The sequence below is a fragment of the Vombatus ursinus genome, unplaced genomic scaffold (genome assembly GCF_900497805.2).
Source record: "Vombatus ursinus unplaced genomic scaffold, bare-nosed wombat genome assembly UNPS02014818.1, whole genome shotgun sequence".
Classification (NCBI taxonomy): domain Eukaryota; kingdom Metazoa; phylum Chordata; class Mammalia; order Diprotodontia; family Vombatidae; genus Vombatus; species Vombatus ursinus.
The window spans coordinates 24,903,871-24,922,169 of NW_020954596.1; the positions used below are offsets into that span (position 1 = coordinate 24,903,871).

The 18,299-nt window shown below is 37.5% G+C and overlaps 1 pseudogene; it reads left to right on the forward strand.

Moving 5' to 3' along the window:
• Positions 1-1,119: 1,119 nt before the first annotated feature.
• The window catches only part of LOC114023776, a 37,069-nt pseudogene continuing 19,889 nt past the window's right edge, over positions 1,120-18,299 (forward strand).

An 18,299-nucleotide genomic window follows, 5' to 3' on the forward strand; every position in this document is an offset into this window, starting at 1 on the left:
GGACCATTTTACATAGGAAGAAAAAGAGGCTAAACAGAGGTAAAGTACCTCGCCCATGGTCACCCAGGTAGAGTCAGAGTAAGGGATGCAAGTTCAGGTCTTTTGTCCAGTTTTTGTTCCATTAAGTCATGCTGCCTCCCATCTTGGTGTGGAAGAGACCCTGGGTTCTCAAAGGATATGCCAATAGAGTACATGTACATACATGCCATACATGTATAAGCCCAGCAAATGTCCACCACCTAGTGACCTTTTTTTATGTGAGAGCAAAGAGGGTCATCATCTGAAAGATGGCCCCCTGGGGATGAATATATTTTGGCCATCAAAGTTCATCAAGGCTGATTATAACTAGCATTTCTTTAGCACTTTAAGGTTGACAAAGCACTTTAAAGAGGATAGATTAGATAGATAGAGAAATAGAGATAGAAAGATAAAGAGACAGAGACAGACAGAGCATTTATTAAGTGCTTACTATGTGCTAAGTGCTGTGCTAAATGCTGGAAATGTAAACAAATATATAAACAAGATGCTCCTCACTTCTGAGGAGCTAGTTAAAGACAAAAGGTCAAGATAAAGAGGAGCTGGCAAGGAATGGGGAGGAGGCAAATGAGAAGGTAGTGAGAAGGTAGAATGCTAGTGAGAAGGTAGAATGTCCGGATGGTCCAGACAGAGAAAGGAGTGAAGTGAAGTGAGCCTGGCTGGAATTCCTCATTAATGGCTTTGCATTTGTTATGTCATTTGGTCCTCACAGCAACCCTGTAAAGTATGTATTTTTATTATCTCAGTTTGGCAGATGAGGAAACTGAGTCTGATAAAAGATAAGTGATTTGCCCAGGGTCACATAGCCAGTAAGAGTTCAAGGCAAGATTTGAATTCAGGTCTTCCTGATGCCAAGTTCAGCACTGAAGTATGGGGGAAGGGGGTCAGGGGGGTTGATCTATTTGAATAGAAGGACCACCCATGCCAAAGAAATCACACATCTTTTGAAGTCAGTTCACAGTAGTCAGATAATGATCTATGAAAGAAAACTAGGATGTTAAGGGGCATATCCCTGACCATTCAGGTTGACCTCCAAGAGAATTGCTATGCCTTTCTACAACAGAATGCCGGACTTTGGGGACAATGGGACAGTTCTTACATTCTGAGGGCTCCTTGATCACCTGGGGGGCTCATCAGTCTTCCAGCTCTGAGACTAATGAACAGAGTTTCATCTCACAGATTCTCCAGTATAGAGCAATCCACTGTGGGCCAGGATGTTTCAGCCTCTCCTGGGGAGGATGCTCCAAAGCTCTGAAAACCACAATCAGTGAAGCACTCTGCAGGGAGCTGAGCAGTGGGGTGAACCCCAAGGTTCTTCAAGTTGAATTATTTACGGCATCCACGTCGGTCTGGTTGTTTTTAATTAGCACCCTGGGAAAAGACTCTAGCCTCACCGCCCTCCTGTGGAATCTAAAGCAAAGCTCTTTAGAGCCTTCAAGTTGTTTTGTGAGAGCATCCAATATCGACCACCACTGCTCAGCTGGTTAGCACCTTTCTGAAAATAAGCCAGGACAGAGAGTTAGTGCCCTGCCTTTGTAACAGAGTTCTATGTCTGTTCAGGTTTTTGAAGCTGTCATTCTGCCCAAGAGGCAGATCTGGTGTGCAGGCTGATCTGGGCAGCATGGAGCATGGGGGAATTGAATCCAGGCACAGATGCACATTCAAAGAGATTTTACCCACAGAAACCCAATAAACTCCAGGCCCTAGAGGACAGCTTGTCTACTCTAATTCTTCCTTCTAGCAGTGCTGACTGATGGTCTCTGGTTACAATTCTATGGCATCCGTGCAGTGAGCTATCAGAGCACTAAGGCCTGGGGAAGAAAACAGTCAACCATGGAAAACTGGGAAACATTGAACAGAGATTGTGCTCACACAGAATCCAGGTGCTTGTTTAGCAAGATTCCAAACAGAAGGTACAGGGTATGGTAAAGATGTTATTAAGAGCTGGCCTGACTTTTTTTTTATGTTTTAAAATTTCTATATTTGACAAACATCACCAAACATGAACATTTTCATATGCAAAAAAGATCAGGAAAAGAGGACTAGACTAATTTCAAGATGTAGAACTTTTTTCTTTTTCTTTTCTTCCTTTTTTTTTTTTTTAGCATATATACTTAATTCAGCACAACAGGCCAAAACTGTCTTGCTTGCTTGTGTTGTCTCTGAAACTACTTTTTAATCACCTTTAATCTATCACCTCTTGTCGCAATGTAGGGAGTATATGTCACCATTGGTCTTCTGTGGGTTATCTTAGCAGTTTGTTAATCAGAATTCTTAAGTCTTTCAAAATTGTTTTTTCTTTATAATGCTTTGTTCATGTTCCCCTCATTATGCATTAGTTCATACAAATCTTCCTAGTTTCTCTGAGTCTGTGGTTATTTCTTATGGTACAGTAATGTTCAATTACATTCATACACCACAATTTTTGAGCTATTCTCCCAACTGATGGATATCCCCCTAGTTTCTAATTCTCTCTATTTCTACAACAAAAGATGTCACTCTGAATGTTTCTCTTGATATGAGTCCTTTCCTTTTTTACTTTTGTCTTTTTGGGGTTTGTGTGTAATAAGGGTATTGCTGGGTCATAGTTTAATAACTTACTGGGTAGAGTTCCAAATATCTTTCCATGATGACTGGATCAATATATCTCCACTAAAATGCATTTGCATACTTGTCCTCCCTTTTCTCCCTCAACAATTTTTGTCATCTTTGCTACTCTGCTGGGTGCAAGTTATATCCTCAAAGTTCTTTTAATTTATATTTCTCTAATTACTAGTGATTGGTAATTTTTTTTACATATGACTCTTGATTACTTGCTTTTCTTCTTTTGATAACTGCCTATTCATATCCTTTGACCCTTTATATATTGGGGAATGACTCAGGTTACATGTACTTGAATCCATTCCGTTTATATCTTGGATAACTGATTTTTATCAGAGAAAAATGCTATAAATACTTTTCCCTTTCAATTTTAGCTCCATTGATTTTGTTTGGACAAGAGCTTTTCCATTTTATATAATCAAAATCATCATTCTTTTTATTTCTTATTTAGTCAAATAAGGAATACTTACAAAAAAACTATAAAATATAAAACTTTTCCCCTATTGATAGTTGTGAAAGGTATCTCCTTCTCTGATCCTCTAATTTGTTTGTGATGCAGCCATTTATATGTAGGTCATGCATCTAATTGGAATTTATTTTGTCATATGATGTGAGATGTTCTAAACCTAATTCCTATCACTCTGCTTCCAGGTTTTCCTAGTACTTTGTTAAATAGTGAATACTTACCTCAGTAGTTGAGGCCTTTATATTTATTGAACACTATGTTATATTTGCTTCTAGATCTCGTATTTTTAATCACTTCCATTCAACAACTTTTATCTTTTAATCAGATAAATTAATGGTTTACTTATTTTGTTACTTAAAAGAAACAAACCATTTTGTAGTTTTCTTTATCAGTGAAAGGTATATTTTTGCTTTCAGTTTTATTAGTATCTTTGACCTTCAGCCTTTCTATTTCTATTTTCATGTTTATTTGTTGCTTTTCTAGTTTTTTAAAAATTTTTAGTTGTATGCCAAATTAGCTCATTGATCTGTTCTTTCTTTCTTTTGTTGATGAAAGTGTTTAGTGATATAAATTTTGGCTGAATCCCAAAAGTTTTGACATGTTGCTTCATTGTTGTCATTTTCTTTAATGAAATTATATTGTGTTTCAGTGATTTATTCTTTGACTCATCAATTCTTTAAGATTATTTCATTTCCATTTAAGCTTAGATCCTTTTCCAAATATTTTTGTTTATTGTAATTTTTATTGCATCATAGACAGTATAGAATGTGCCTAATATGTCTGCTTTTCTTCATTTTTATAAGGTTTTTAATGCCCTAATAAATATGGTTAATTTATGTAAATATGTCATGTGCATTTGAAAATATGCATATTCTTTTCTATTTCCGTTGAGTAGACCTCAGAGATCTAACATATCTAACTTTTCTAAATTTGTATTTAAGTTCTTTTTTTCTTTCTTGCTTATCACTTTGTAAGATCTGTCTATGTCTGATAGGGGTATATAAAAATTCCCAACTATGTTAGTATTGTAGTCTATTTCTCCTTGTAATTCAACTAGCTTTTCTTTTTAAATACTTAGATATTATGGCATTCTTTGCACATGTATTAAGTATTAACATCATTTCATCATAAGTGATGTTTTTAACCATAAGGTAATTTCTCTATTTATCTCATTTAACCATGTCTATTTTTACTGTTGCCTTGTCTGAGATCATAATTTCTACTCCTCTTGTTATGAATTCAACTGAAACATAATAAATTCTGCTCCAGCCTCTCCTTTTAAGTTTGTATAATTTTTATGTTTCAAATGTGTTTCTTGCAATTAATACATGATATCCTACCTTCTAATATATTCTGCTATACTTATCCACATGGGTTCTTATACCATTCATATTCATAGTTATGATAGTTAACTGTAGTTTGCTTGTTTTTTGTCCTTCATCTCCTCTTATACTTTTTCCTCTTTTTGCCTCCCTGAAATCTTATTTACAAAGAAGAAGACAATGGTATAAGAGAAGGAATATGATCAATGCTACTGATCTGTAACTGAAGTGATCTGTATCTATCTGTATCTACTACATTGCTCAACCTTTCTTTTCTTCACCTAGACCTGGAGTAGTGGTTCTCCCACTTTGTTTCTTTTCTTTTATTCTGCCCTTCACTATCCATCCTTCAAAGTCAAAATTTGTTTTGCTTAAGACTTTTCCATTCTTTCCTTGATCCTCCCTCTTAAACCTTTAGCAATGCCTTTTTCCCTTCTGCATTTAATATATTACTATACCAGGATTAGACAAAGGCATTTGTGTATATGTATGTGTGTGTCCAATTCCAATTTGTATAGTTCAGACAAGAGAGGGATTCATATGACATTTTCTCCCCCTTCCTGCTCCTACATGTTTGCATACTCTTCACACGCAACCAAATTATGCAACATAGTAAATTCCACCAACTTCTCTTCTTCATTTCTTTCCCAAATGCCATCCCCCCCCCTTTTTTATTCCTCCATTAAGGATACCACAACAGAACAAAACAACATCAGGCTTTCTGTTATATTTAATTTCCTCTGTGACCTTTGAAGATGTTATATTTTTTAATGGATATTTTTCTCTTCTCCCCCATTATCATGTAAATATTTCATTTCTGAGCCTCTTTGAATTGCTCAGATGTATTTACCTTTCTAATTTTCTCTTGACTCCTGTATTTACAATTCAAATTCCTACTCAGGTCTGGTTTTATTTTGTTTTGTTTTGTTTTGAAGAATGTTTGAAAGTCTTCTATTAAGGTTTCATTCCACACTGACACCCTTATAGGATTATACGGTCTTGCAGGATAAATTAATTTTGATTACAGGCTTTTGTCTTTTCCATTATGGTATGTTACATTCCAAGGTTTTTTCTTCTTTTTAGTTGTTGCTGCTAGGTCTTGTGTGATCCTGTGGTTTCTTGGTATTTGAATTCTTGGCTTTTGGCTGATTGTAGTATTTTCTTTGACCTGGAGGCTTTGGCTGTCACATTCCTGAGAACTTTTGCTTTTGTTTTTATTTTCTCATCATCTCATGAAGTCCTTGAGTACTATTTTGTTTATTCTAATTGTCAGGGGGTCTGTTACTTGGGTAAGGCTTTTGAACTTCATTTCTAAGGTATTTTTTTCTCCATTCAATTCTTTCTTACAGAACTTTTGTTTCATGCATTGTTTCCATTAAAAAAAAGTTTGACTATATTTTTTCAAAGTGTTCTCATAATCTTTGCAGCCATACTATCTTCTTGAAGTTGTTATGGACCCTCTTCTTCTAGTTTTACCATATTGGGCGTCTCTTGGTCCATAATTTTCTTCATTGTACTTGTTGTCTTCTTAATATTTTCAAACTCAATTCCTGATTTGGATTTTTGTGCCAGGATCAAGTTCTTCCTCCCTCCATACTCTAAGATAAGGTCCCGTTTAGTCCCAAACTTGATTTTCTGTGTTCTTGGCATTGGTTTCCACTTCTCTTGATGCATCTGTCCTCAAAGTGCTAGTTTAGCATCCCTATTTAGAACTTTGTAGTTAGCTATCGTCAGTCAGAACACTGTTATAGGCTGTAATTCCCACTGGCGTCCACCCCTTGGGTAGTGCTGCAGGCTTCCTGCTTCCCCAGGGCTTCCCTGGCTTGGGAGCTGCTGAAAGCTGCTGTCTTTTCACCTGAGTCTATACTCAGGTGGGGTGACATGTGTCTTCCAGTACTTGTAGCATCTGGCTATCATTTTGAAGAGTTCTGGGATAGATGAAAGAGCTTACTGATAATTCTCTTTGGATTTTTTAAAAATTATTATTTCATATGATACCTTTTAAAAATCACTGCTAGGGAATATATGAGAGAACTGGGCTTCTCTATAATATAGTCTTAAGAAGTCTCTCTTTGTCTCTCTTCCTTCCCTTTCTCTCCTCTCCATCCCCTCCCTTCCCCTTCCTTTACCTCCCCTCTCTTCTGCTCCCCTCCCTTCCCTCCCTTTTTCTTCCCTCTCTTCTCCTCTACTCTCCCCTCTCCTTCCTTCCTTTCCCTTCTCTTCTCCTCTCCTTTCCTCTTCTCTCTTTTCTTCCTCTCTCTCTCTCTCTCTCTCTCTCTCTTTCTCTCTCTCTCTTTCTCTCTCTCTCCTCTCTCTCTCTCTCTCTCTCTTTTTCTCCTCCCCCCTTCCCCAAGTGAGTTTGCTGACATCAGTAGAAAGAGTGTTAGAACTAGAGAATCTGGGTTCCAATCCTGGTTCTATCACTGTGTGACTCTGACCAAGTCATATAACTTTCTTGGGCCTCTGTTTCCTTATGACAAAAATGAGGGATTTGGATTAAATAATCTCTAGGGTGCTTTCCAGATCTAAATCTATGATCCATGATCTTTATCAATTATAATGTTTCTATCACCTAAATTTATTAAAAGTCATATATGTAGGGGACTTTAGACTTTACAAAAATGTTTTCCTAGTAACAATTAGGCAGGTAGTACAAGTGCCATTGCACCTATTTTAGAGAAAGAAACAGAGGCATAGAGAGGTGAAAGCTCTTCATAACCTGTCCCCAACCTGTATTTCCAGCCTTAGTATTCATAATACTCCCTTCCTGCATTCTACCATACAGCCAAACTGGCCTTGTTTCTGTTCCTTCAACATTCCAGCTCCTGTCCCAGCGCCTTTGTACTGGTTATCTTCCATGCCTAGAATTCCTTCCCTCATTACTTCCACCTTACAGAGTCACTCTTCTCTTTCAAGATTCATCTCAAATACCACCTTCTGCATGAAGTCTTTCCTGATTCCTTCTCCCACAGACTAAGGCCTTCCTTTCTCAATTACCTCATCCCTTTAGTTCTTTAGTGTTTATCTTGTATATATCATGTATGTATTTACAGTTGTACATGTTGAATACCCACATAGAATATAAATCTTTGAGACTAGAAATGATTCCATTTTTTTGTCTTTGTATCACCAGTACCTGGCACATAGCAGGTACTAACTAAATACTTGTTGCTGGTTGATTGATGGGACTGGCTCATCCGAACACATTTTTTAATGTCAGAGATGGGATTTGAACAAGAATGATGTTAGCTAGCCAGCATTCATACAGCAGTAGGCGTTGTCTTAGTCAAACTGAGACCTGTTAAAGACCTCAGCTTGAAAAGGCAAAGGTCCTCCCCTACACTGGGGCCATCTCCAGTTGTCCTGATCCATATCTGGCCATTGGACCCAAATGACTCCAGAGGCGAAAGTGAGGCTGGTGACTTTGCACAGCCCTGCCTCACTTATAAAATCCAATTCATTTGCATGTCATGGCATCACCTCCCAGATGTCATGCTCCTCTTTGAGAACGAAGGACAAACAGCAGCAGAAGTAGCAATTTACCTGTTATTTCACTTAACCCTCACAAAACCCTGAAAGGTAGATGTTATTATTTATCCCCTTTTTAAAGATGAGGAAGCTGGGAGAGGCTCAATGTCTTGCCCATGGCACAAAGCTGGGACAGGATTTGAATGCAGGTCTTCCTGACTCCAAGTCTAACACTCTGTCCATCAAGCTGCCTAGCAAGTCCTGTTTTCCTTCCGTTATAGTACATTGCCTTTCATCTGTTTCCAACTATAGTATCCAAACTGCTCATGTGGAGAAGGAACCCTGCCTAGATCAATGGTTCTTAACTCTCTTTTGTATTATGGACTCCTTTGGCAGTCTGATGAAATCAGCGGTCCTCACTTCTCAGAATGATCTTTTTAAATACATAAAATAAAATAAAATATAATATATATGATTGTAAAGGAAACCAATTACACTAAAATCCAGTTATCAACATATATCTTTTAAAAAGTTCATGACCTCCAGGTTAATTTCTCCTGTCCTAGATCATTTGGTCCGGCTCCCTCATTTTCCCTTCAGTAATAATATTCACATACTAGCCCCAAATTAGATTTTAATATCTTAACAAATGATGCACTGGGAAAACTACTGTGCAAAAATAGTAGAAAAGTAGGGACAGAAACTGATTATTGAGGATGTTGCTCAGCATCCTGAACAATAAAATGCTCTGCAAGCACTGTGCAAAGTGGTCGTTATGAACATTTCTCATCCCAGGCAACCAGCAAAGCCTTTCTGACAGACTGATCATTAGAGCTCCCTTCTCACGGTGTACTTGGGCATCAGCCCAGGAGGTACCTCGTGAAGGGTCTTATTCTTCGGGTGCACTATAGAGGTACCATGAATAAAAAGAACCTATATTTTAAAAGTGCTTGGAGATGTATAAAAGTGCTTTCCTCACTTTCATAAGTGAGGTAAGTAGCTTCAGTATACTCATTACACAGATGAGCAGAATGAGGCTCAGAAGGGTTGTGACTTGCCTAGGATTACACAGCTAGTAAGTGTCAGAGCTGGTATTCAAATCCAGTTCCCTCCAGACTCCAAGTCCAGACCATTGTCTCTTCAAAGAAGATGTTAACTATTTAGTAATTTGTACAGTAACTTAGGTCTATCCCTAAAAGTAAATTTGACAGAAAATAATGAAGACATGTATTAATTATTTCTAAGAAATTTCAGAGACTACAGTACAAATTGCCAGGACTTGATATCTGAATATGTCTGGGACAAAAGGTGTGTCAATTTCAGGGAAATGCTCATTTAAAAATGTAAATAAGATGCTTTAGTTCATATATAGACATTTGCTCGTAATGTGTGAGAGTTGTTAAAATTGCTCAGTGTGTAGCTCTGTATATAAATATTTTTTCAAAGGGAGATTATAATGGATGGTCAGAAATTTTGATCTGAAATTAAGAAATAACATGAATTGGGTTATGTTTGTCTTCAAAAAGACTCCAATCAGGAGAGGCTCTGCACCTCCAGATGTTCTGTGAGAACCTGATACATGAAAAGTAGAATTCATATAAAAGTGTGTGTACTGTTCATCATAGTAAAAAAGGAATTTTTTTTTTGGTTTCACAAATAGATCAATTAGGAGGCTATTGTAATAGTCAAAATGATGAGGGCTTGACCTAATACAGCAGAGATGAGAGTAGAAAGGAAGGATTAGATGTGAGAGATGTAGTAGAACAGAATTTCAGAGATGGAAGGGACCTAAGGAGACATCTAGTTTGACCCATAAACAAATGGAATCCCCCTTTCAACGTACTCCACAAAGGGTCTGCCAGCATTTGGCTGAGGTTCTGAAGCACTCTACATAATACTTCTACCAAATTAAATGCACACACACACACACATATATATATATATATATATATATATATACACACACATACACACATACACACACATACATAATATACATATACATTGATGTATATATGTGTGTATATATGTGCATATATACACATATACATATATATCTCTATCTCTATCTCTACCTATTTATAACATAAAGTCAATTCTGTAGCTTCCTGAAGGAGCTCATTTCACTTCTCTTTGCTGGGGCCAACCACAACAAACCTAATCCCACTTGCTATTGACAAACCTTCAAGTATGGAAAAAAAAAATTAGTTAAATGACTAAGGGGGATTTGGGGACTGGCAGGATTGGGACTGGGATGGGGGGAGGGGGAAGCAAAGAGGAACTAGATCTGCGAAGATTTGAGCCTGAGTAACAGAGGATATGGTACCATTGACACAATGAGGGAAATTATTTGAGGGTGAGGACTGAGAATTGTTCATTTTTGTATCTCCCTTAGGAGGACTTTGTACAAAGAGCGCATTTAACAAATGTTTGCTGAGTGAATATTGAATGAAGGCCAAAGAGAGAAAAAATAATGAATTTTGTACAGGACTATAGAAAGCGGATACAGCAGAATGAGAAGGACCTATGGCTGGCCAAAAAGAAGTTTGAAAGCTAGTGTGGTGCAGGGGAAAGAGTACTGAACTTGGCTATAATCTTGTGTGACCTGTGTGACCCCAAGCAAGTCACTCAACGTTTATGTGCTTCAGAAGTGGGATTTGAATGTTGGTCCTATGAATTTAAATCCAGTGCTCTTTCCACTAAATTAGTCAGTCAGTTAATAAACATTTATTAAGTGCCTACCATGTGCCAGGCACTGTGATAAGCACTGAAGATACAAAGAAAGGCAAAAGATACTCCCTGCCCTCAAGGAGCTCACAATCTAATGGGAAGCAACAAGCAAACTAGTATGTAGAAACAAGTTACGAACAGGACAAATAGGAAATTAAACTGATTCTTCTTGAGAATGGATGAAATCACTGAAAGAGAGTGTAAAGAGAAAGAGGACTGAAGGACTGAATCTCAGGGTTTACTCATATTTACAGAGTGAAAAGAGGAAATAGAGCTGGAGTTTGGGTAGGAGACAGAGAAGAGGGGGCCGAGGAAATGGTAGGACAGGTAGGACGAAGTAGTGATAAACAAGCCGAAGGAGGAGAGTTTCAAGAATAAGGAGGTGGATAACATTATGAGATGCTACAGAAACATCAGAGAGGGTCCTTGGGAAGGGAAAAAGAAAGATGTTCAATTTGTTGATCAGGAGAATAGAATGTTAGAGAAGATGCAACCTTAGACATCACCTAGCTTTCCTCCTCCATTTTATTATGAAGAAAGTGAAGTCTAGACAGATGGAATGACTTGTGCAAGGTCACACAGTCAGTGGATGAAAGAGCTGAGGTTAGAATTCAGGCCCCAGTATCATACTGGGATGTTATTCCTGACCTTGGGCAGTATGGTTTCAATAGAGCAGTAAAGGTGGAAGCCATTGCAGGTTCATTAAGACTAAACCATAATAAATTGAAGGAATGAGTAGGAGAGGAAATCACTTTGATGTGGATAATTTATTAAAAATTAAAATCCTTGTATTTGCATAGTACTATTTTTCAAAGTACAGTCACAATCATCGACTTCTCCCAACAACAGTTGGAGGTGCAGCGATATATCCCTATATTGTAGATGACAAAACTGAAACAGGAAGTAGCTGGTAATAATAATAATAATAATAATAATAATAAAAAACATAAACATTCATGTAATGCTTACTATGTGCCAGGCATTGTGCTAAGTGCTTTACAATTATTATTTCTTATGATTCTCACAACAACCCTGTGAAGTAGGTGCTGTTATTATACCTATTTTATAGATGAGGAAACAACTCTGGGCACTTTCTCTGGCTGTCCCTAATGCCTGAAATGTTCTCCCTGTTCCACTCCAACTACTGACCTCCCTGACTTCAGTCTCAGCTAAAACCCTACCTTCTGCAGGAAGCATTCTCTTAATTCTAGTGCTTTCTCTCTTTTAATTATTTCCTGTCTATGCTGTATATAGCTTGCTCTGTATATATTTGTTTGCATGTTATCTTTCCCATTAGATGGTAAGCTCTTTGAGAGCAAGGACTGTCTTTTGCCTCTTATTCCCAGTGCTGAGCACAGTGCCTGACACATAGTAGGCACTTAATGAATATTTATTGAATTGAAAACAGAGGTTAAATTACTTGCCTAAGGTCACACCACTAAGTAAGTATGTGAGGTCACATTTGAACTCAGTACTTCTTGACTCCAGGCCTGACCCTCTATCCACTGCATTACCTAGCTAGAACTAGAACTCTGGTTTCCAGCATTCTGGTTCAGTGCCTTTTCTACTATACACCTAATTGTCTGTAGGTAGAGCCATGATAAGTAAGCAGGCAGATATGTAGGAGAAGTTAACTATACTCACTGGGTTCAGAAGTCTGTTGAGTTCAGTTGAACTGTAGCTCAAGTATTTGGAGATCTTATATTTATTTATTTTTAAATGTACAAGCTTGCAAAACCAGGGCTGTCTAAAAGCATTATCGAGAGATTAGAAAGGCAGATGTTGTCAATGAAATGAAATGAACAGGGATCTCTGCATACCTTTGAAACTTTCCAAAAATAACCTCTCTGACACAGAGAACCTAGCCATAGTTCCTAGGAGACAGGTCAGTGCTAGGGGGCTGTTTCTTCTATAATCTGCAATAAAAGCTGCAGCTCCTGTCAATCCCTCAACAACTTGGCCATCTTTTCAGAGTTGGAAACCAAAGCGACCGGTGATACTCAACTCTCTTCCCACCCTGGAGACCCCTGTAATCCTAGTTGAGGGACTGTTAGCCCCAAGGCTCCCAATGATCCTAGCTGTCTGTCACCAGGGAGCCCAGAGGGGGAGATGATCTCTAAGGTAACCAGGTCACAAACCACAGAGGAATGGGCAGATTAATATCAACACCTCAAGTTAGCAACCGGAGAAAATAAATAGAAGCTGTGGACTGCTGAGCATAGAAAATGTTGTTTCCTTAGACAGAGGCAATGCCTGGCTATTTGAGGCTTTCAAAGAAGAGTCTTGCCCAGGCAGATATCCTGAATAAAACCTAAGGCGAGCATAGAACAGTTCATTCACTGGGTCATTCTCATAGGGCATTTTTTAGGTACTTACCATGTGACAGGCACTGGGTTAAGCAGAGAAAATACAAACATAAACAAGCAAGATAGTCCTTGCTTTCATGAAGTTTATATTCTGATAGGAGAAGATAATATGTAAAAGAGAACTAGAAATGGGGTGGGAGGAGGTTAATACATGAGGCAGCACAGTGTAGAAGTCTCTTGGAAACCTGGTTCTGGCTCTATTAGAGTCTTGTCCAAGGTCCTGATGGGGTGGGGGAGCATGTATGGATGAGCTGGAGTGTAATAGTATTCTACAAATGCAAAGTCTCTTTAAAGTACATTAACCTTTAATTTATCTCTTTCATAGATAAGACCAAAAGAGCCTTAAAATCATGTTAATCAACATACACTTGTTGAGTGGAATGAGATGGAAGCCAAGAGCAATGCTAGTTTAGGATATAAATTTGTTTCTAAACTTTTATGGAAAAAATATTGCAAGATTTTGAATAGTATCACAGAATTGAAGGTGGCGTGGAATAGTGAATAGAGAGCTGGTCTTGAAGCCAAGAAGGCCTAGGTTCCAGTCTTGCCTCTGACACACATTGGCTGTGTGACCCTGGGCAAGTTTTTTAATATCTCTGAGTTCTGGTCAACTCTCTAAGAGTATAAATTTCAGAGAAGGTACCAATATGACTCGGTAGAGGGAGTTTCCTCATCTAGAAGCTACTTATACCAATAAAATCATAGATCTAGGCTGCATCTCTATTTCTATCATCACATCAGAGAAGCAGTAAAACCAGTTTAAAGAAAACTTAGCAAGAGACCAGCTAAGCAAAGATATTTCAGGTATATTTAAGGATTAAAAAACAAGAGAAAAATAGGCAGAAAGAAATAGAGAAGACCTGCAAAGGCTTTCATAACAAAATTTTCTTATCAAGGACAGAGGAGCCACCATATTTGTACTATAACATCACAGTTCCAGACATGCTTATAGAGGAAGTAGAAATGTCATCAAAGAGAACAAATATAGGAAAAGCAATTAGATTAGACTTAGTGTACATAAAGATTTGCACCAGAGGTGAGGGTATTGAAGGGACTGACTTGCAAGATATCTGAAGGACAGGAAGATACCAAAGGCATAGAAAAAATCTTGGACACTATTTATACTGAAAAAAGACAAGTGAGAAAATATCAATAACTACCACCCTATGTGCCTACTTTCTTATCTATGTGAAATTTTACTAGAATCATCTCCATACACATTAAGGGCATCTCCCTTCTTTCATAAAGGTATCAGTAGGTCGTCAAGCAGGCTTTTATGAGTGACAACACATACTAGCCTACATCTTTACCATCTAACAATTAACTGAAAGATGTAGAGAATGTAAGATTCTACTGTCCTTATTGTTTGCTGATTATAAATAAATCAATTGTTTAAGGATAGACAGACTTTAAAGGTTTTCTTCCAACAAACTGTCCGCCATACATAAAATTTTAAAAAGATTTGAGATTGTTTGAAAGTTATAGCCACAGATACAACTTTGTGATCACAAATATCAGGTGAGGAATAAAACAGGGAGACAAAAATTTGTCACAGTCAGGTACTCCATGCACTCCTGTTTGTGCTATTTTCATCAAGTTCTAAAATGCTGCAGAGCCTCCTGAAAAAGATCTATAATCACTCAAAAAGGTTTGGCCTGATCATCAATACAGAAAAAACTAGATAGATGAGGGGTGTCTATTGTCCCTAGATTATGATAGGCATTCAGGTAGACTATATGTACACACACACACACACACACACACACACACACACACACACACACAGAGTTGTTGTTCAGGCATTTTCAGTTGTGTCTGACTCTTCATGATCATATTTAGGGTTTTCTTGGCAAAGATACTGAAGTGGTTTGCCATTTCCTTCTCCAGCTCATTTTGTAGGAGCAAACAAGGTTAAATGACTTACCCAAGGTCATACAGCTAGTAAGTGTCTGAGGACAGATTTAAATGCAGGAAGATGAGTCTTCTTGACTCCAGGCCTGTTACTCTATCCACTGCGCCAACTAGTTGCCCCTCATATATGTATACACACACACACACACACACACACACACACATATATATATACAATATAAATGTATACATTTATATATGTGTATATACATAATCAATAGCAAACCTTAAGTTTTACAAAGTGCTTTACAAATACTATCTCATTTGATCCTCACAACAACCCTAGGAGGTAGGTGCTATTATTATCCTTATTTTACAGATGAGGAAACTGAGGTAGATAGGCTAAGTGAGGCCAGTTTGAAATCGAGGTCTTCCTGACTCCAGTACTAGAGCCACCTAGCTGCTTCTATACATGTATACACACACACACACACACACACACACACACACATAATTTATATGTATATGTGTGTGTATGGCATCTTAAAAGGCCTTATTTTAGTGCAGTTTTAAGTTTTAAAAGCCTTTGAGATTCTCTTCCTCTCTCTGTTTCTCTACACATATACATAAATTCATGCATGCATACATGTACACACAAATGAACAACAAATTGGGTCCAGAATTAAATGGTAGGAGGACAGTGAGCTGGATTACATTCAGGAAGTTACAAAACTCCTTTCATGACCCAAGCTTCTCCCCCAGCATCCTATCCTTTAAAAAAAAAAATCAGTATTCCACTGTGTTTCATGGAACACTATAATCTCCAAGAAATCAAAAATAGCTATCACACTAAAAAGTAATGGAGAACCATATGGTGGGCATAAGCTGGCTGTCATATATAACAAATAAGAAATCTTGAGAAAGAACTAGTAAAATATATTGGGCTTGTGGCAAAAATGAGGGATAATAATTGGTCGTCTGAGTGCTCCACTGATATGCTTGAGATGTCTGGAAAGGGAGGAAGACTCTTGACATGTTGGGAGGATCTCCCTATGACAAACTTATAGAAAAACATGGACAGGAGTCAGTGATGTTGTGTGGCTTAAAGAAGATAATAGATGCAAAGCACTTTACAAACCTTAAAGAATCATGTAAATGCCAATTATCCTCCTCCTCCTCCTCTTCATTAGTATTATTATTATTATTATTATCATTATTATTATTAATTTAAGTCACTAGGTCTTCAGTCTGGTGATGGTTTCATTCCCTGGGCCTTCTACTTCACTCTTGTTGGACTCAAACAATGTGAATAGAGCAAAACAGGGATGTACTACTAAGTGTTCTTCAGAAAAAAAATATATGTGTGTGTATATGTGTGTATATATGTATATATATAATGTGTGTGTGCATATGTGTATTTGTGTATGTGCACACACTTACTAATTTTTATTATATTACAATATAATAAAACATACTTTATGTTATTATGAACACTTTCTTAAATCTAGACAATTAACAAGATGATAAATCGAGGCCTGATTTGTAGTGATTGACAATTTCTGAGGTGTAAATATTCACAATGAAAATTTAATAATCCACTCCAGTATTAGAGCTAGCTCTGGTACTTCCCGAACAAAAGTCACAGCATGGGCAGCCGTGGATGGTTTGCAATTTGCATTACTAGTAGGAATATCTAAATCAATGAGATTGCAAATCCATTTGAGTATTGAATAAAGTTATGCAGGTATGCTTAAGGATAGACAGACTTTGATTAAATTTTTAAACATCAGGCAAAACAATGCTATTGTAGAATATAAGCTCCTTGAGTGCAAAGATGTTTCATTTTTTTGTCTTTGCTTCCTGAATATCTAGTATAGAACATTGCACACAGTAGTACCGTAGGTCCTAAATAAATATGTGTTGAACTGAATTGTTGAATTATTGAGGGATATTCAATCCATGGGACCAAGGTGAAAAAAGAAGTCATTGGCCAAACAATATGCTCATGAGTTCCCAATGTTATGGTGGGAAATGTATTAATGAATTCTCTGTAAAACTTTGATTGGATGATGTTATTTAGGATGTGTCTATACTGGGCTTTCTCAGAATAGGGTCCACCTGAATTGAGACATCCATAGTATTTCGATCTGGAATGCAGTCAGCCATGGAGAACCCAACACAAAACCAAGAATGCTATGTATAGGAAATGTATAACAAAACTCCGTGTCAGAGAAACCTGATCCAAGAGCTTTTCTCTAAGATTGAGAGAAGTAGAATTTCCTCTGTAGGGTTGGGAGTGAGTGGTTTATCATCTGTCACTTGAGGCTCCAAGGGGTATTGGGCCATGCCCAGGGGTCTCCTTCAAAACAAATATTTCCTTACTGAGGCTTAACAGTAAGGTTGGATTCCCAGGTGTTTGTAGCCCTGTGTTTGGGGATTGAAATATGATTCAACACTTAGAGACACCTTGGGGAAGAGAACCAGACATCAAAGAATTCCTAAAGATTTTACAGCTAGTCTAATTAGTGGTCAAATCATGGACAGGTGCAGCTCTCTCTATTTGAGAAAAAAATTTAAAAGTTTTGCAATCTTTTATACTTCTGTCACTATTTGGCTCTAAATACACACTGCCTTTTCACTTCCAAGTCTTTCCTTAAGTTATTCCCTACACTTAGATCCTCTTCTCTACTTCTCTTCATCTGTTGAATCTCATTTCAATTTGAGCTCAGCTTAAAATTTCTCATTTATTTATTATATCCTTCCTCTTTCCCTACCCAGTGAGCCATCCCTTGTAACAAAGAATAAAATTGAAAGAGAAAAAAAAAAGTTCAGCAAAACCAACACATCAATGTATGTGTAATGTTCCATACACGTAGTCTCTGTCTTCTACAAAGAGTAGAGGGAAGTACATTTTCTCAATTCTTCTCGGGCACCAGCCTTGGTCATGATCATCAGGCAAGGTTCAGTTTCTCTTTTTTGTTCTTGCCATTGACATTGTTGTAGTCATCATATATATTGTTTCCCTGCTTTTGCTCACTTCCACCATTTTTAATCAATTCATCTAAGTCATCTTATGCTTCTCTGAATCTTTCTCATTCATCGTTTCATGCAGTGTAGAAATATTCCATTGTGTTCCTTTATGTGGCATGGTAGATAGAGCACTGGATTGGTGTCAAAGAGACTTGAGTTCAAATCCTTCCTCTGACATTTATTAGGTGAATAACCCTAGCTCAGCCCGTTAAGCTCTCTGTGGTCCAGGTTCTTCATCTATAAAATGTAGATAATGGTAGCATCTGCTTCACAGATTGTCGTGAGATCAAATGTCCTTAAAACAACATATATGCTAATTATTATGACTTGTTTTAACATTCCCTAATAGATGGACATCGACTTTGTTTTCTGCTACCACAAAAAGTGTTGCTATAAATACTTTGGTGTATGTGGAACCTTTCTGTCTTT